At 49.1% G+C, this 19,835-nt stretch overlaps 2 pseudogenes; one reads left to right on the forward strand and one right to left on the reverse strand.

Annotated features, from left to right (window-relative positions):
- Positions 1-556: 556 nt before the first annotated feature.
- Positions 557-1,842, reverse strand: LOC134499802 (vimentin-like; annotated as a pseudogene).
- Positions 1,843-2,403: 561 nt separating this feature from the next.
- LOC134499803 (axin interactor, dorsalization-associated protein-like) lies at positions 2,404-7,554 on the forward strand (annotated as a pseudogene).
- The last annotated feature ends 12,281 nt before the right edge of the window (positions 7,555-19,835 follow it).

The following is a 19,835-nucleotide window of genomic DNA, read 5'->3' on the forward strand; positions in this document are numbered from 1 at the left end:
CAGCTCTCCCGGGGAAAACCGGAATGCCGGGGGGGGGGGCTACTATTCGAATGGGGGGCAGTATGTCATGAGTACTGTTGAGCTGAAGGCATCAGCACAATGGCACACATGACAATACCTAGGAAGCAGAGGAAGGGATTTAAGATAAGCAAAGCACGCACAACAACAGACACAGACTCCGAGGAGAAGGGAATGACCCCGGCCGGATGACCCAGCCATCAGAACACAAAAGAGGAAGAAGGAAAGACAAAGACAGGGCGGATCACGAGGCACACCTGAAGCTGTCAGCGAAGCGCAACGGAGATCGCCCAGCTGACAGCAATCACCGGCCGGAGAAAGAAACCGATTATGGGCGAAGCCCGGGGCACCAGCAGGGGCCCTGCAACCCTTCACCTACCGGCAAGGAAGCATGCAGGACTGGGGGGGGATGACACAACCCAAAGCTATTTAAACCCCGCACCGGCGCGCTCCCTTCACTCTCAGCTTTTTTCTCGTCTAGCACTACGCTGAAATAAACCTGAACCTGCTCTTCCCTGAATCAGTGTCTGTGTTTCACTCAGTGGTAGGCAGCGCATGACATCAGGGAAGCAAAATTTGGAATTGGCACACCAGCTCTGCTCTCCTCTCCCTCCAGCAGTTTCCTGGAAGTGGCAATTTCAGTATCAAGAGCCATCTTTACATTTAGCAGATCTCGGTACCCGCGGAGACGGCGAGCCATTTCTTCTTTCACGTTCCGAATTTCCTCCTGAGGCCGGGCAGCACTGTCTTGGTAGCTGGCAGCTTCAGGCCCAGAGTTATCCTCCATCTCACCCATCTGGCGTTCCAAAGACTCATTAGTTCCTTTAAGGGCATCCACTTTGCAGGTGAGAGCCTGAATCGGCCTGTGGCGCTCACTGGCTTCTTGCCTGGCCTGGTGCAGGACATTGTTGTTCCTGTTGGCTGCTTCAGACAGACCTGCAGGTCTGGATTTGTCCCACTCCTCAGCTTCCTGAAGGTTCTCTGTAGCAACACTTTCGTACTGTTGACGTACATCACGCAGGGCAGCAGCGGGATCAGGCTTGGCAGCATCCGTGTCAATCTGGATATGCTGATCCTGGATTTGAGCTTGCAGCTCACAGATTTCCTCATCATGAAGTTTCTTCAAGAAGGCAATTTCTTCTTGCAGGGATTCAGCTTTGTGTTCAAGATCCAGACGGACCAAGGACGCATTGTCAACTTCCTGCCTGAAAGGCCATAGGGTGCTCTCAGCTTCTTTCCTCTGAAGTATCTCATCCTGAAGTTTCTCCCAGAGGTGCAGAATGTCCTCGGCCAGGTTGCCACGTTCCACTTCCATGCGTGGCTTGTTGTTGGTGAGCTGGCCCACCTGCTGGTGCCGCTCACGCATCTCCTCCTTGTAGATGTTGGCCAGGTGGGAGGCGCCTTTGCCCGTGAGCTGCTTGAGCTCGGCCAGCAGGATCTTGTTCTGCTGCTTGAGGAAGCCACCTTGTCGATGCAGTTGGCAAGGCGGTCATTCAGCTCCTGCAGCTCGGCCTTCTTGTTGGCGCGGTTCGCCTTGAACTCCGTGTTAATGGCATCAGCCCCCAGGACATTGCCGCTGAGATGCATCTGTGGGAGTCTGCTGCGCACCCGCACGGCTTTGGAGGCATAGATGCCACCAGGAGAGGACGAGACCAGGAAGGTGGGGCTCGGCCAGATGGAACTACCCAGTGAGTAGTGGGGGGTAGCAGTTACAGAGTGACTACTGCTGGGCCGGCTGCCACTGCCAAACATGTGGCTGTACGAGGAGGATGTCTGGGTGCTCATTGTTAAAATCTGAGGGGCTTGCTGGTCTGAAGTAGCGGTGGCGACATCAAGAGCCTCTTCTGGAATAAGCAGCAGTGCTGGAGAGGTTTCTCAGCCTTGGCCACTTGAAGATGGGTGGACTTCAACTCCCAGAATTCCCCAGCCAGCAAGGCTGGCTCGGGAATTCTGGGAGCTGCAGTCCACCCATCTTCAAGTGGCCAAGGCTGAGAAACACTGCTCTATCCCATTAATTCTGGGCTGCATTTAGAGGGCACCTCTAAATCTGGTCTTTCATTAAGCTTCCAAATCCCTTAATCTGGCCCTGATCTGATACATCTCAGATATGCCCCCCTCCCTGATTGATCCAGCTTCAGACTGTAGGGCAGGTTTTGCTTGTCCCCCTCTGTACTTTTTTCACTCCATTATATCCTTTTCCAAATGGGACAGCCAGAACTGCGCCCCATATTCGGGTGCAGATTCACCATCGCTTTGCATCAGGCCATTACAGCTGTGGCAGGCCTATTTTCAGGGCCTTTCCTAAGGATCCCTAGCAGGACATTCACCTTCTCCCACAGCACATGGGCAAAGGATGTGGATGATTCTTCTGGAGACATCTAGAGGATGCGCTGGGTTGACCCCTGCACTACGCTCTCCGCTGTAAGCCCGAGACCTTGTTCCTGGGGCATTACAGGCAACTCGGACCTCCTGAGTGAAGGTGGGGCATTTGGCCTCAGTGCGCAACAGTTTAGTAATGTCCTAACAGTCAGAAATCACGCTGAGACGAGGAGTAGGTCTCTAGTGTTTATTACTGCTACATAAAACAGAATCCTAACAAACTGAAGAAGCGTGGGAAAAACCCAGACATATAAACCCCAAAAGCTAAGGCGGGCCTGATCTGTGTCTCTTTGAATGGCTGCTTAATTCCTCAGTACTACGCATGCATTTTCCACCCTGGATGGGGGCCCCCTCCTGCTCGCCATCAGTACTCATGACAAGTAAAGGTTTCCCTTGACATTAAGTCCAGTCGTGTCCAACCCTAGGGGCGGTACTCATCTCTGTTTCACAGCCGAAGAGCCAGCGTTTGTCCGTAGACACTTCCGTGGTCATGTGGCTGGCATGACTAAACGGAACGCCGTTACCTGCCCGCCGAAGCGGTGCCTATTAATCGACTCACATTTGCATGCTTTCGAACTGCTAGGTTGGCAGGAGCTGGGAGCTCACCCCGTCACGCGGATTCAAACCGCCAACCTTCCGATCAGCAAGCTCAGCAGTTTAACCCGCAGAGCCACCGCATCCCTGCACATCAGTTTACACGTCCTTAAATCAAGTTTACATGTCCTTAAATCAAGTTGCATCTGCCAGTCAGTTGATGATTCACCCGGTTTGGAGAGAGTCTTCTGGAGAGTTTTGTTTCATCTTGGCCAGCTCCTTGCTTGCCCCAAGAGAAGAGGATTTGTGCTGGGCACAGACCTTGGGAGACTCTAATTCTTACTTCCCCCCATTAAGAAATTGTCCGTGTATTCCTACTCTTCATTTTCAGTTTTTCAACCAGTTACCAATCAATAAAACCTGGCCCCGGCAGTCCTGAGTTTGAGGAAGCACCTTAAAACCTTCTTCTGAATTGGGATTTTAACGCTCATGAGGCCTAATGGGGAAGGGGAAGGGCCAGGTTTTGATTTATGGAAATGAAAACCAGCTGGAAGCTGCAGCTGGTCCAGAATGCAGCAGCTTGGGCAGTGCTGGGCATGCTAAGATGCACCCATTGGACACCTTTGCTTTGTGAGCTGGACATGTTGCGGGTGGTCTTCCTGTGCAATTCGAGGGGCTGGGTCTCATCTACAAGCCCTTCTTGGCCTAGGGGCTGGTTAATTGAAGGACCATCTATCTCCCATGGTTTCTGTCCCTTTGGGAAGATTGGGCAGGGTCAATGCACCTCAGTCAAACAATGGCATCTATCAGGACCCAGGAAGAATGTCATGGTGCCTTCTCTCTGGAATGATAACCCCCCAGGGATCCATGTGGCTCGCACCTTGGGGGCAGGTCAACAGGAAGTCCTCCTCTGCACAAAACAGAATCCAGCCATGGAATTTGCTGCCAGTGGTGATGCCCACAGTTAGATGGTGTCCAAAAGAGACTGGAGAAATGTATCGAGGTCAAGGCCCTCAGGGGCTAGTAGCCATGATGGCAACTTCCTAGTTCCTGAACCACAAGCTACATCTCATAGTAACTCCCCAGCTACACTGTAGTGGCATTTTCACCAGGATGGACCTTGCCCCAGTGACCTTCTCACGTGCCTTTGTCTGCCCATAGATACGGAATTCCTGAAGTGGCCTAATGGAACTCCTCGGGTGACAGTTCATCAGAACACAAGAACCACCATTGCCAAATGACAACAACCTGCCCTGGCCATGGAAAATAAATAAACAAACAAACAAACAAACAAAAGTGCACAAAAGCACCACCTACTTCTTGGGGAGCTTCCTCATGGAGTCAGGATCCCTTTCCTTTTACCAAGGATGCACACTTCGGAGAAGATCTTGCCAGGCAAATGGGCACTCCATAAAGATGTGTCCTCCTTGGGTCAGCATCCTGGAAGAAATTCAAGAGACGCCAACGCAGTACTGAGAAGGCTGTCAAATTTCTCTAACCATAGGCCAACTGGGAAGATGCCAGCCAGTCTAGACACTCACCACATCGCTGGCAGAACAAGAAGGGAAGCGCGGTATCGTTGATTTAAAGCAGGTCTGCTCTTCGTTGGGAGCAGAAACGCTTGCGGGTGAATAAAAGCAAGGCCGTTTCGGCTTCTGTCCTTGGCCTGAAGTCGAAAAGGACACATGGCTGCAACATTTAAAGGGAGGCTCAGTGGTCCCAGAGCATAAATTATGGTGCTTAATTATGTCTTAATGCGATTTAAGTAGGTCAGTGCAAGGGCCAGGGAAAAGCAAGGGAATGCCCTTCACACACACACACACACACACACACACACACCCTCCCTGGATGAAGCTGCCTTGTGCAGACAGCCCGCAGCAGGTGCAGCCTCTTCATGGCAAGGGTTCTGCTGAGCTTTGAGAAACCAACAACGTTGGAAATGCTGCACCTCCTGAACTTTCTCCCTGCCCACAATGCTCCCACTGGACAGGGCTCCCTGGAAATGGTCTCAAGGAAAGCACCTATTTTCAACGCTGTCACACCATTCAAATGCTCAGACGACGTCCCACAGAAGACGACTAAGAAAACCTCTGTTGTTCCAGAGCGCCAGACGGAGAAGCCCCTGTTGTGTTTTTTGACTGTTCTGGCTGTTTTTTCTTGTCCGGGCTGTTCTGTTTTGTTGTTATACGTTCAATGGTTTTAACCGTGCATTTGATGTGTTGCTAGCTGCCCCGAGTCTTTTGGAGTAGAATCCGGCTCTAATAAACCTAATAAATAATGCTAATGATTTAAGTTCCTGGTGCGCAGATTCCAATGGAGTGATAGGGGGAAAAAATGCTTCGTAAAAGTAAGAGCGGATCAATGGTGGGTTTTAGAGAAGCAGAGGCTGGGCCAGTGTTTCTCAACCTCAGCAGCTTTAAGACATGTGGACTTCAACTCCCAGAATTCCACATGTCTTAAAGTCACCAAATCTGAGAAAGAAACACTGCCCCGGACAGTCACCTTTTGAGCATGCATGAATTGGGACTCCTGCCCTGAGCAGGGGTTGGACCTGACAGCCTCTCCCAGTTCTATGATTCTGGGATTCTATGCTAAGTCATAGTTTGCTTAACCCTAGATTGTTAAATAAGTCAAATTCGCTTACACTGGAAACCAGGGGATCTGAGCACCCAGGGTGCTTAGCTAAGAGTCAGCAAAACCACCAGCCATTCCCTTGGTCTCAGATGGGCAGAACAGAGATAGTTCTAGTGGCCTACTTTGCAAGACTGTTGTTGAGCATCTCTGAGGTCCTGAAGCAGGAAAAATAGGATTGCTTCCTTCCCTTGGACTCCATGCCAGCCAGAAGGACTTGAAAGCATCCCGATAAAACACATAAACAAAACCCTTTGCTGCTGGAGTTTTTCCCGCCCTTCCCCAGCATGACCCAGAACTGGAGCCCTTTGGGAGCATTGATGCTTGGCTGAGGCAGAGAACGTCCCTGCTGGGGAGGTGGCCATGTGCTGCGCTCTTTGCAGCCAGCTGAAATGGCCCATAAATGATGGATGAAGCTGTGTGGCTGAACCGTCACTCCCGAGCGGAGGCATTAATAACTGCCAAGCTGGCTGAAAAGCAGCGTCAGGGGACGCCTTTGAAGGGGGTCTACCCTCTCTGCCTCCTCCCTTCCCTGCTGAAGCAGCAGCAGAAAGACCTCAAAAGCCGGGCATGCTATTGACCACACCTTGAATTGCCTTCCGTCTTGGCACTCGGGCCCCTGAATTCCAGTGCACGGAGGGATGATCTTTGAAATGGGCCTGGGACGTAATCCTCCTGCACGCTAGAAGTGCTTATTGAAACTGGAGCTGCTTTGCTTGCAAAAATCAGTCTATGCACTTGGCTCCATAGGCAGGTGCAGAAGAGAGACTGCTTTGAAGTGAAAAGCTATTCGCAACTGGGCAACGTCGGAAGTCATGGTTGGAGCCCACCAAGTCTTAGTCCAACCCCTCCTCCCACTGGAGCAGGGTCAAAGCAGGGGCTGCTGCTTCGAAGAAAAATTGGCTGAAAGGAGGACATTTTTGCTGGGCCCCTAAAAGGTGGAAGGTTGAAGAAAGGGAAGGAGGGCAGTGCTGCTTGGCTTGTTTTGCTGTTTCCTTCATGGCATCTGGAAGCTACTGCTGGCTATGAGGGACTCGAGGCTGCAAGCATGGCATTACTGCTTTTATTTTTTTATTTGCTGTTCGTTAACGTGGGTGGCTGTTTGGGTGTGTGTCTTTGGCCAGCACGGCACTGACTGACCCCTGGGAGGCCTGGCATCTCCTGGAGCCCTGAAGATCCTGGGCTCCACCTGACTGGTGGTGGAGATGGAAGTAGAAGCAGAGGTGGGGAGAGTCCAAGTCTCCATCGTGTTCAGCATCCATTGTGGGAAGGCCTGATGAGAAGACGGCTACAGTTCCTCCATCGTCTGCCTCCGACTGAGCTTCGTTCTTCAAAAGGAAGCGTGAGCTAAGGCTGCAATAGGCTTGGAACTCAGGAGTGCTGCGTTGCAGTCCACACAGTCCCAGGAAGAATTTCAGGATCTGAAGGAACTAGAACCAGGCTTAAAGAATATTCTTATCTAGAACAAAGAATTCCAGTTTGAGGTTCATCCCATTCTGCCAGCAGCTATTGAAGAGGAAGATGAAAAAGATGCATTTTCTGCCAGAGACCCGGATTATCACCTGAACCAGGGATGACATCGCTATCAAAATGGAGAAAATTGGTCTTAAAAATGCTGGATTGTGCCTTGACCCTATGTCATCTTTAATGTGTAAGGTCCCTATTGGTTAGATCTTACACCTGTGTAGGACACCCCAGTTGCTTCAAGGAAGGAGGACACTTAACGCTCATTTTAATACGGACACTGAGATTCAAAAACATGCTGAAAATTTAACGAAATTTGCAGCTATCTTCTTCGGATTTAAACACTACTAACCTAAGAAGGTTCACCAGCACAAAGCATTTTGCCTTTATGGAGATGGATGAAGTTAAAACTTGGCCCGTTGTTACCCAACTGTTCAACCCCCCGACCGACATCAGAGGAAGAAACTGAAGTTGTTGACCAGGAAGGCAATTTATCCTCACTTTCGTCAAACGCTGCACCAGAAATAGCACTGGGGAGCTCATCCACTTGTCAGAAAATCCTAGGGGCTGCACGTGTAGCACATCCTTCAGGAGGGAGGGAGGAAAAACAGATGCGTTTTGCCTCGTAAGGCTACACACAGCCATCGATCCGGCGCAGCGGGGGACCAGCAGCCAGGCCCCTGCACCAGTTCAGCTTTCTCTGGAGGTACGTTCTTTGCACAGACGTTCCAAAGGCTCTGCCAAGTGTTTCCTAAATGGGCTGGCAACTACATTCAGTTACGTATCTTGCTCTCTACACTTTTATCAGAACTCTTAATTAAAGCAGTTGAGAAATCTTCATCTGCCAGACTTGACGCAGCAGTAAAGATATGCTAGTATCAAGAAGAGGAGGAGGAGGAGCAGGAAGAGGAGAGGAGGATGATCCTGGGGAAACGTTATCTGGACCGGTTTCAGATCAGGGTACGGTACGGAGATAGCCCTGACCGTGCGCGTTGGTGGCCTTCGGTGGTGTCAAGATGGGGGAGGGCCCATCTTGGTGTTTCGTAGAGTTTTAGGTACTTTCAGTCATGGTATCCTTTTAGATCGGAAGTGGTGAGCACCATGTTATGGTGGTCCCCCTCCTTTCTCTGTGATTGTGAAAGGTGGAAGGTCCCCTGTGCCAGCACCGAGTCACGTCTGACCCTCTGGGGGGACGCTGCTTTTGCGACGCTTTCTCGGCAGACTATAGACCGGGGTGGTTTGCCGTTGCCTTCCCCGGTTGTCGCCTTCCCCAGCAAGCAAGCCGGGTGCTCGTTTTGCCAACCTCGGAAGGAGGGAAGGCTGAGCTGGCTACCCAAGAATCCGGCTTCCGCTGTGATTAGTTCTAGTCAGTACCGATGTGGGAGAAAGGTTGAGCCCCCAGCCGCTCAAATGTGGGATACCTTGGGGCTCAGGGCTTTTACCCCTACCTATATGGAACTGGTGGGCAAAGTCATATTTTGGTTTGGGGTTCATTGTCAACGTATGCTGGTGACTCCCAGCTACACGTCTCAACCCTGGTCTTCCGAGCAATGTCCTGTCCTAGCATCTGGAAGCTGTGCTGGTCTGGGTGGGGAGGAACAGACTCAGTCTCAAGCCTAACAAGGCCAGCTGGCTGTGGGTATTTGGGCCCCATGATCCTGGGGACATTTGATTTATTTGAGGCATAAGCTTCTGTGAGCTACCCCTGATTTCATCAGATGCATACCTTAAATAAAATTGGTAGTCTCAAAGGTGCTACCAGACGCTTCCCAAATTTTGGTCCTCCTCTTGCCACATCTGCAAGGAGAGGTTGCCAAGAAAGTGTATAAGGAATGCAGCCTGAGAATTCTGGGAATTGTGATCTCAGTATTTTGAGAGAGGATCAACTTGAGAAGGCTGCCCTAATTCAGCGACAGCTAAATTCTTTCCAGGCCAACGTTAGATACACCAAATAGATGGAAACCTCTCATCGGCGAATTATCAAACTGAAGGTGCTGAGCACCGAGGCTATTGGCTAGAGTGGCTCTTTTTCTGTTTGCTGGTTCTGCCTGGCGACTTCAGAGGCAAATTCTTGTCTGAATTGCTGGGAATTATCCCAGCTAGCAGAAGACTAATGTAGCAATAATTATTATTAATTACACTCCTAATCTTAGGGAGATTAGAGCAGTTTCATGAATTAGCAAGCAACTGAGAAATGCTGCACAGCCTGGAGCACCGTTCCTTTAAAATGCAGAAGGAAAAGAGGAGCCGGTGTGTTGAGGGGGGGCGGGCAGGGGGTGGAGGTGATGCAGCGGTTTCAGCCACCTGCAGAAGGCCAGATTTTGCCCACATTTCTTTAGGTCTTCAACTCCACAACTCCTGCTTTCTCCAAATGCATTCCTTGGAATAATGCAAACACCTGCAGCCAAAGGTTTCAATAGAAAGTTCAACCCCTGCCAATGACATCCACCCCAATTCCTGCCTATGCTTCCTGGACAGTTCCTTTCTCTCTCTCTCTCTCTCTTTTAAAGAACCGTATTATATTTCAAAGTATAATTAAAATACAAAATGGAGAGGACAGTAAAGATAGAATTAAAGAAAAAAGGAAAGAACTATAAAAGTGAAAATAGATGGAAGGTAGAAACAGAAAATGACTTCCGGCTTCCTCCAATGCAGATATAGATACAATTAAAGATGCAATCTCTTACCATCAATTAAACGTATTAACATTTCTATCAAAACAAACCATCTAATCACTGAAACCCACGATCAAAACTTTGTTTTTTTCCAACACAAGCAAGTAATCTAAAAGAAATTGCCAGATAGGAACAAATCCAGAAACAGCATTATCTCTTATCAGCACTGTTTACTTCGCCATTCGAGCCAGGCCCATTAATTTAATAATCCATTCTTCCACTGTAGGTATTTGTGGATCTTTCCATCGTTGCGCATATGATATCCTTGCGGCAGTAATCATATACAAAAGCAAAAATCCATGTTGTTTCCCCAGAAACTTCTCCATCAAACCCAGTAAGAACAGTTCTGGTTTTTTTTGTATGTTCACTTTAAGAATCTTTTGAATAGTAATGCATATCTGATCCCAAATTTTTTTAGCCCTTTCACAGGTCCACCAAAGATGATAAAGGTTTCCTTCACCCTGCAAACATTTCCAACAGACATTTGTTACACCATTAAACAGTTCCTGCCTCAGCAATCTTAGCATCAAAAGACACATGGACAGTCTGTAGTAAAGCATTGAGGCTCTCCGGAATTGGCCAAAGATGCTCTTTTACGCTGTTCTCTGGTGTCCCCTTCCTTCGGCTGATCTCCCTCTCCAATTTCTACTTCTCTGCCTGCTGGACCTTCTAGTCCCATCCTGCTGTGTCCACCCTGACTATCTCAAGGACAGTGGAACACCAAAGGCTTCATGCTTTCAAGGGCAATAAAAGCACAGAGACTTAAAATGCACTGGTGCCAGATCAGATGCAGGGGGAATGTCAGGGCCAGCCTTGCTCCGAATAAGACACAGACTCACTTAATAGGGATTAAGGATTTCCGGTGTATTGAAACTGTACTGACAGAGAGAAAAACAGGAATGGGGGTGCGGTGGTGAGGTGCCCTGTTTATACCCCTCTTGCGGGGTCCCGTGCTTCTCCACCCTCCATTGTCCCCATTCCCCTTGATGGGTTTCTTGATGGCTGTGTGGGTGTTTTCCCGGTTGCTGTCCTTGTCCTCTTGGTTCAGGTGTGTCCTCCAGGGCACCAGGTGCGGGTTATCGCTGCTTATCTGAAGTCCGTCTATTCATCTGCATATGAGTCCATGGGTGTGGGTGCTTTGGGTGCTTGGTTTAAGCGTTGATTTGGTTATCTGCTTCCTCTCTTTCTTAATTATCATGATCCACGTTGTGAGGCTCTTTGTGCCTTGCAACGGGGTCATGACAGGGAAGGGGAGAGGGAGAAAGGTTTTTCTACCTGTCTTGTGGTGGGACACTTGGGCCCCTCCAGTGAAGCCAGTTGGTGGCAGATCCAGGACACACCAAAGGGCACCTTCACACATCACCTCATTTGCTTCCCCAGGAAAGGACAGCTAAGACAGCTCCCAAATTAGGTGACTTTAAAATAAGTTTGTGTGGGAAGGGTTAGATAAATCAGGGATGAATAAGGCTGTCCACAGCAGGGCTGGGCGTGGTTTGAAAATGATTTGCAAAAAGGGCTTCAGAAGGCAGACATGCTCATGTGCAATACCTCTATGGTATGTTAAAGCATCTTCCCAAAAGTCAGGCTGTATAGCAGAGCGGTCCTGTGCTTACACAGCATCTGACCCACTTCTGGATACTTTTTTGAAGTTGCACAGCCCTAATCCAGGCCTACATGAATCTCTCAGGTGACAGGGTTGTTTGGCATCCCCAGACCTGTAGCCGGGATGAAAACTGTAGCTGGCAGAATGAAAGACAAGATTTTCCCCCCAAAGAACACACATAAAACTTGTAAAATAATATTGTGGGGTGAGTGGGATTGTGGTTGTTGCTGTTATCATCATTTAAATGTATATGCTACTGAATGCTATTCTGACTCTTGGTGACTTACAACTCCGCTTGAGGCGGAGAGGGCCATAGATCTACATGGGGATGGCTGCTATAGACCACTCCTCCCACACTTGGACTGCTTTAGGTTCTTTTGCCACTTGGACTTTTTTTTTACTCTTATTTATATTATTTATTATTGTAATTTTATATTGTGGATTTTTTATGATTGTTGTTTTAATTGATTACTGTAAACCGCCCAGAGTCCCCTGACGGGAGGAGATGGGCGAGAATAAATTAGGTGAATAAATAAATAAAATAAAACAAAACAGAACCAAAATGTCTAACACAGCTGTTGGCCTCTGGAATCAAGGAAGGGGGGGCCTATCACACCCTGGCTCCTGCTTGTGAGAAACAGGATGCTGGATCAGAAGGATGTCTGTGTGATCCAGCATTCCACAGTGGGTGCAGGTCCTATGTATTTATTTTATTGAACGAGTAACAATATTTGTATGCCATCTGCTTGTGCCTCTGTAGGTGGCTTCCAATATCCAGAGCTAAAACCTCCATAAAACCAATCCAACAATAAAATAGAGTAAGTTGCTCTCCTAATTAAAACTTTCCTGTCTGAATGCACAGCAGAAGAGGACTCCCTTCCTAGTTTCCTGGAGGCAAAGTGAAAGGGCAACCTGACCCCTGTTCCAGAGCAAGGGGACCACTACTGAGGATGTCCTGCTCCAGGTCACAGCCCCACGGTCTCTCCGGAGGTGCACACTCACAGCTGCCTTTCCCTGCAGGCAAATTCCATCAGATTCCATGGGCTGCAGACCGCGAAGAAGACGCTCCCAGAAGTAACACGGTTTTAGAAGAACTATCTTAAGCATGCAACCCCTTTTCATAAGAAGTTGAAGGAAGTGGGTGAAATTGCCATAATAGAGAGCTTGTCATGTTCCCCGTTGCAAGGCAATTGTGCATCACAACGGGGAACATGCACATTAGGTAAGAGGAAGGGATAAGCGTAATCCCTTAATCACTCACATATCCCCCAAGCACCCATATCCAGAAGGGGATCACAAACATAATAGAAAAGCCCCTAGACCAGAATGGGCACCCATCAAGAGATAGGGGGGACGCCTTCCCATTTCCCCAGGGGATGCACTCACTTATCCCTCAAGCACCCATATCCATAGAGGAATCTCCAACACAATGGGAGCGCCCCTCGGACCGGACTCAACACCCATCAGAGGATCGGGGGAACGCCATCCCCTTTCCCCAGGGCACGCACCTCGTCCGGACGAAGGCAGGGAGACAAAGGAGATCGCCGGAATTGCCCATCAGCTGACGCATCACAGTCCCAAGCACCCATCCGGTCCTGGCTCGAGGGTGGAGAAGCACAATGTCCACCAACAAAGTATAAACAGGGCACCCTGTCAACACATAAGGATTCCTGTCTTTTTCTTTGCACGCACTCCGTTCTAATAAAGCCAGAAGTCCTTAGACCCTCTAAGTGAGTCTGTGTTTTATTTAGAGTGTGGCTGCCCTGACAGAGCTGCATACTCTATCCTGGAAAACCAGTGGAGGGTTGCGTTGAGTTAGATGAAATGGATTTCCTATGATCTTAAAATAAGGTCAGTTCAGCTAAATTCTTTCCTGACATGTGTTGGGCATATCAGAGAAAGTTTAATCAGAGCTTGCTGCAATTTTCTTGCTGATGGGAAGACGATTCAGGGCTTGCAATATGAAGTGCTGGGGGTTGGAACTGCCCTATCACTGCCACATTTTCAGCTGAACTGAACTGTTTTGTTAATGAGACTGGGACTTAGACAGCTAAGACATCGCTTGGTCTTAAAGATGCAAATGCTGTTCTTGGCTATATCCCCAGGATGTGTAATCTGTCAGGATCCCGAGAAGTGTAAACTTTCAGGCACAGGGACTGATGGAAAGAAGCTGTCTGGCCTGGAGTGGCTTTTGTCAGCTTCAACTCAGATGCCAACCCTAACCCTAACCCTAACCCTGGGGGAGCCGGGGGTGGCGACGACCGACAGGAAGCTCTGGTGTGGGCTTGTCCATGAAGCCACGAAGAGTCGGAAGCAACTGAGTGAATAAACGACAACAGCCAAGGGCATCTATTCTTCCCACCAATTGCAAAGAGCCAACGGGGTGGTGTCGGGGTATACTGCGGGTATAAGGAATCCTACTGTGTGAATGGGATAATGCCAAGGCTGTTGCACAGCTGAGAGCAGTGAGTAATCAGCGTGGAAGGGTCCCGAGATGTGATTGCCAGCACCTGAAGGGTGCCTCAGCACATAACATTGTATACATAAGCAGCATGGATGAACACTACTGTGTTGGGGGTAGTGTTAGGTGGAGTTGAGTGTTACTGTGTTACTGTGTGAAGGAACTTGCCGCGTATATTTGCTGTGTAAGAATGAGCTTGTATGTTGCTGTATAGAGGAAAGACTGTAAATAGTTTCAGAACCAATCTCAAGCTGATTCCTTCCAGCACCACTCGAAGATTGTGGTGCCCCATCTTGCGCAAGTACACATGCCCAATCTGTGGAGCCACTGCTGAGAAGGCCCACATGCGGACACACTGCACCCTCCATCAGGGGGAACAGTCCTTACGCCACAAGTGGGGGCACAACTCAGCCGGACACAGGGTCAAAAGATAAGGGGAGTGGCGGCAGAAGTGGCACCAGCAGCCGCAAGAAGGGCGCCCACGGCAGACACCTCCAGCCCGCTCAGCCATCCAGCCGAGAGATCTGCAACCACCCAGAGTCACTGTTGAGATGGGTGGTGGAGAAATGTCATAGATAGATAGATAGATAAATAAAAGAGAACTTAGCGCCTGGTTCCACAGTGAATTGTTCTTGTTTCTCGGTGCTGTTTTTCAACAAAGGCTACGGAAGAAGCAATATGGTCACATTTTCGGAGCTATTCTATTTGTAACCTAATTTTATTTTTCTTATCATGATGGTTGACTCTGATGTCACATTATATTGTTAAAACCACCGCACGCATGTTTTTCTTCTGTTATAATACATAATAATATTTTTAATGGAACAAAATTGGGAAGATGATGTTTAATTAAAATCAAATCACTTAAGGGAAGATACTGTAATTAATATTACCATAATATTTATTCCTCCAGAGCAAATTCTCACTTGCTTATGAGTTTCTACAGAGGCCCCGTAACAGGTGTTGTGAAAAAGATTCTGCCAGAGACTTCGGTCCACCGTGCAAATCAAAGAAGGAAATATTGGGCTGGCCAACTTCTAATCTGATGCCCTTCATATCTCTTTGACTGCAACTCCTAAAATCCACACCCTCTTTGACAGACTACTAGATTTTGGCAACTGAAGCTCAACCCAGGTCACTAGTTGGCAAATGCTGAACTAGATATTCAAATAACTCAGCATTAAGCAGCTTTGCAGATCAAATTAGCCCATCTTTCATTTCAGCCATGGATTTACTAATAAAGAAGCACCCCAACACTGTCAGAAAATAAACATGTGATCTAGATTAGTAGGGGCTAATTATGTCCTTCCTTAAAGATTCACAATGAACACCCTAGCTGACTCTTAGGAACAGGACCAAAAATACAGAGCCCCTCAGGATTTTGTAAGTCTTTAGCCTCTTAGGCCAAGTCCCAGTTCTAGTCAAAGGGGATGCTGATTGAAGAACCCCAAATCTTCCATTGGCTAACATATGTTTCTCATTTTTTTATAACTATCAAAGCATTTGCATCTTTTCATTTCTCAGAACTTGACAATTCTGCTCTTGCATAGCCGAAAACAACCCAGAGGAGAAGAGAGAGGGTGGGAAGAGAAGGAGGGAGGGAGGGCACCTGGTCCTCCAAGTCAACTCCGGATCCTTCATGTGGTTGTCCACAACAGAGCTCTGCACATGCAGCCCTGTGGACTTGATGGCCTCGTGCCCCTGGGCCTCCCCCCCTGGCTGCAGGAAAAGAAGGCCAGGGAGCTCTGCCCACCAGCATCTGAGATTCTGGCGGTGACATCCAGCATGGTGGCCCACAGCTGGTCTGGAGGACAGCCAATGCCGAAAATCAATAACCACCACCCACGCCGCAGCCAAATAAATAAAAGTCAAACACCAAAAGAGCTGATGGCATAAACACTAGATGGGTAGGAGGAGAGGGGCAGGGTGGGGCAGGGCATGGATAAAGTCCTTGGAATCAGGGAGCTCCACAGATTTTGCAGTTGTTAAACCCACCCTCTGAGGAATTGACAAACATCAACTTGGATCACAGCAGACATCTGTGGTCTGAAGCGGCTCAACTCTCCTAACTGTAGATGGTCACGGTGGGGAGGATAAAGCCCCTGGTGAAGGCAGAGTTGCCAAGGATGGGATCTGGCTTAGGGGAGGCAGAGGGGTGGGTGGCTCTGCTCCCCCACAGGACTGTGTAACAGGCTGAGGCAGAATGCAGTCACAGCAACACAATAAGCCTGCTCAAGGGAGGGGGGTCACTTAATTGTGGGTGTTATTCCCCCCTCCCCCCAGTATTACATGCCATGATTGGGCAGAGGTGTGGACTAATGGGGAAGAGTCAAGGGTCACAGCCAAAGGCATCATTCAAAGGCAGCAATCTTGCCAACCTGTTTCCTGAACTCCCAGCCTTGGCTGCCCCCTGGAGGGGTCAGCCAGTTGCCAGACAGGGAGCAGGGGTTTCCCCCCTTGAATTTGAAGCCATTAGTGGACAGCTAGGACCACTGAATTGTGCAGAGCTTAACACAGCGGAGAAGCTGCACACAGAAAGAGAATATTATCTTAAATAGCTTAATGAGTACATTAAAGAACCACAGGTTTCTGTTGTGGACAACCACAGATTTATGCACTTAGCCCTCCCAAGCATAACGAATTACACAGACAAAGTAGGTTTAAGATAAGTAAAAAGAATCTTACTGACTTTATTCTTGGTTCAGTTACATCCATGTTCGTTGAAAAAATGAAGTTCCTTGTTTCTTCTGTTCTTTCCCTAAACTTAATGAACTCTTAGCCCTATATCTGCTAAGAGCTGTGTGTAGAGAGGGGCAAGCACATGGCTTTAGGCCCAGGATGGAGAGAAAAGCAAAATATGCTTCTTCCCTGATGGTGAAGGAGAAAGAGAGAGAGAGAGGAAGTGGGAGTGGCAACAAACAGCTTCCTCTAACAAGCATGGAGAGTTGCATAATGGGACAAACTCATTTGCATACTAATGGAGCCATGCTGATTTGTTAAAATCTCCAACCAAATTGGCTCCTTCTGGGTTTAGCTGCATTCCTGTAGCACATTTTCCCCATTTCTGCCTTCCCACATTCTATTGCCCAGCACATTCCAGCATATGCTCACCAAGAGGCCTGGGTTTGCGCAACACACTAAGCCACCAAAATCCTAAAGGAGGGTAACACTCATCTCACCGGGTGTGAATGCATGTGGTGTGAATGCATCCGTTAAGTCTTTACCTAGCCTGATGAAGTGTGTTGTGTGAATGGACCCTTTTAGGTTCTTCATCTGTTCCGCCCAGCAATCGATGCAGTGGAGACCACTGGTAGGAAGCTATGGAAGAGGAGGAAGCTGGTGGGACATTTAAAACCCCAGAGACTGGGCAGCAAAGGCGCCTGACCCTTGAGAGCCACAACCAACAACCTCTGCAGCTCCCCAGAGGGGGAGATGCCTGGGGGTGGGGGTGGGGGTGGACCACTTTAAAAAGAAAAACGAAGTCTTTTGCATCAGTTTGTCCTCCTCCTCCTCCTCCTGATCGTTCATCCTCTTAATGTCCTACTGGGTTGCTCTAAGTCTGTGATGTCTACAGCCCTTGGATGGTCTTGCAAACTTAAGCAGGCTTGGACTTGGTTAGTTCTTGGATGGGAGACCCTCAGAGCAGCCCAGGCCTTTAGTAGTAAAACAAGAGAAGAAAAGAAAATCAGAAGGAGGGCATGGCAAATCACTTCCCTACCCTGGCTAAGCAACCTGCATGGTTGGACCCCGGCTGTCGCCAGGAGCTGAGCTTCTCCAAGGAGACGTTCCCATTTTAGGCCTAGTGCTGATGTTCTTCAACACTGGTTGGCTTCCAAACAAGACTCCCTCCTCCGTGATTTCACCACAGTACAAAAAGGATGCTGAGGCCCTAGAAAGAGGGCAGGGAAGGGCAACAAAAACGATAAGGGGTCTGGAGGCCAAATCCCATGAAGAACGGCTAAGGGAACCGGGTATCTTTAGCTTAACGAAGAGAAGACCGAGGGGAGACGTGGTGGCCGCCTTCCCATACTCGAAGGGCTGCCCCAGGGAAGGGGCGTGCAAAAGGACAAACTGTAGGAAGATTACAGGCACCGGGGAGCACCATCCTCCCCTGTACTTCAAGCTTAGCGTAAGGATGGCAGTGAGACTGTTAAAAAGCCTTCCTCTGGAACAGCTGGGGGAAGGAATGAGGCGGCAGCGAGCCGAGCCGAGCCTGAGTGGAGATCTGGAGTTTGCAGCTGGCAGCCAGAGCAGGAGAAAGGCAGCAACCAAGGGAATTAAAAGGAATTAAAAGGCATTTGCTTTCCCAAAGAGACGTGGCAGATCCGGTGGAAAAGGCAAGCAGCAGCGAAGTCTTGCAGCAAATGTCTGGAGAGGGCCAAGTGAGAAAGCTGCCCTTTTAAGGGAGCTCTGTATACTAGGGGTGGTAGCAGCAGTGTTAGTTTGTGGTAGAAATAGTAATGTAGGCATAGTTAGTTTCATACATGTATTAGATAAGGGTAGGAATAGTTACGTGGTGTAAGTCTTTTAGGAATATAGGATGGCTAGTTATAAACTAGGATTGTATTAGTAGCCACGTAGATAGATAGAATACACTTTTCTACTGTAAATAATTGTTTATAAGTAAAAATACCCCCCTCCCCAACATATAAGGAGAGATCTAAAATCTTTGTGTGTGCAGTTCTTTATTGGGGGACCTTCGTTTGAGACTGAATAATCAACCCTGGGTACAAAAGAACCCGTGTGTCATGTTTCCCGTTGCAAGGCATAAGTGCATCACAACAGGGAACATGCCCATCAGGAAAGAGGAAGGGATAACCATTATCCTTTAAACACACACATCATCCCTTAAGCACCCAAACTCCTAAAACAATCACCAGGACAATAGAAGCGCACCTTGGACAGGACATGGAAACCATTAACAGATCAGGGAAACTCCCACACATTACCCCGGGGGACGCACCTACACCGGACGAAGGCAAAGAGACAAAGGAAACCATCGGAGATCACCCGAATCGCCCATCGTCAGACCCATACCAATTCAAATCACCCATCCGGACCCGGCTTGGGGAACAATGGGGGGTGGACGAGGACAAGGTCCACCACCAGGGTATAAATTGGGTACCCTGCTACCACGCCCGCATTCCCGTCTTTTTCTCCGTATGCATTCTGCTTCAATAAACCCGGAAATCCTTAGACCCTCTAAGTGAGTCCGTGTCTTATTCGAAGTAAGGCTACCCTGACACCGTGACAGGGCGTTGACTTGAGGGCAGGACAAGGAGCCGTGGGTGTGGGCTCCTCAGAGGGAGACCCAGCCTGGGCACAAGGAGGGATTTCCGGACAGAGAGAACTCTCAAGCAGCAGAACGGCCGGCCTCCCGGAGTGGTGGGTGCTCTGTTGCTGGAGGTTTTCAAGGAAAGCTGGGACAACCGTTGGTCTGAGATGGTGTTAAGACTTCTGCCTTGGGCCTGGGCAGGGGTTGGACTAGAAGACCTCCAAGGTCCCTTCCAACCCTAGGATTCTCTGATTCTGTGACTCTGTGATTCTATTCTATGATTGCAGCAGGACCAGTCTGGTGTGTAGCTGTGAGACCTGGCTGGAAAAAGGTTGCGGCAATTGCTAGATGGGCCCTTCTGAGAATTTAGTGCTGTACCAGCTGATGCTGGAGGACCAGGAAATGGCGGGGAGGAGGACAGGGTAGTGCAGGGTGGTGCCAGCCTCTTGGAGCTTCCTGCTCCCTTGGGATTCCACACGGTCTTCCGTGGAGAACAGCTGAGCTTTCTCAGGGTGATCGCACACCTCGCCCTCTGCTTGGCTCTCCCCCTCTGCTCACAGCCCAGTTTCAGACGTAGTACTGAGGATCGGCAGGGGGTTCTTCTGGAGGAACCTTCCTCACCTGGGATGGCTTGGGAACTCAGGCCCCCTCTCCCCAACTTGGCATTGTTGGAGCCTGGCACCGGCCCTTGATACTGCTTCTTCTGACGGTCCAGGATGGCACACTGGTTAAAGGGCCGGTGTAGAACTGGAGAGACCCGGATTCAAGTCCACTCTTGGCTATGGATGCACCCTC

The sequence above is a fragment of the Candoia aspera genome, chromosome 6, assembly GCF_035149785.1.
Source record: "Candoia aspera isolate rCanAsp1 chromosome 6, rCanAsp1.hap2, whole genome shotgun sequence".
NCBI classification, from domain to species: domain Eukaryota; kingdom Metazoa; phylum Chordata; class Lepidosauria; order Squamata; family Boidae; genus Candoia; species Candoia aspera.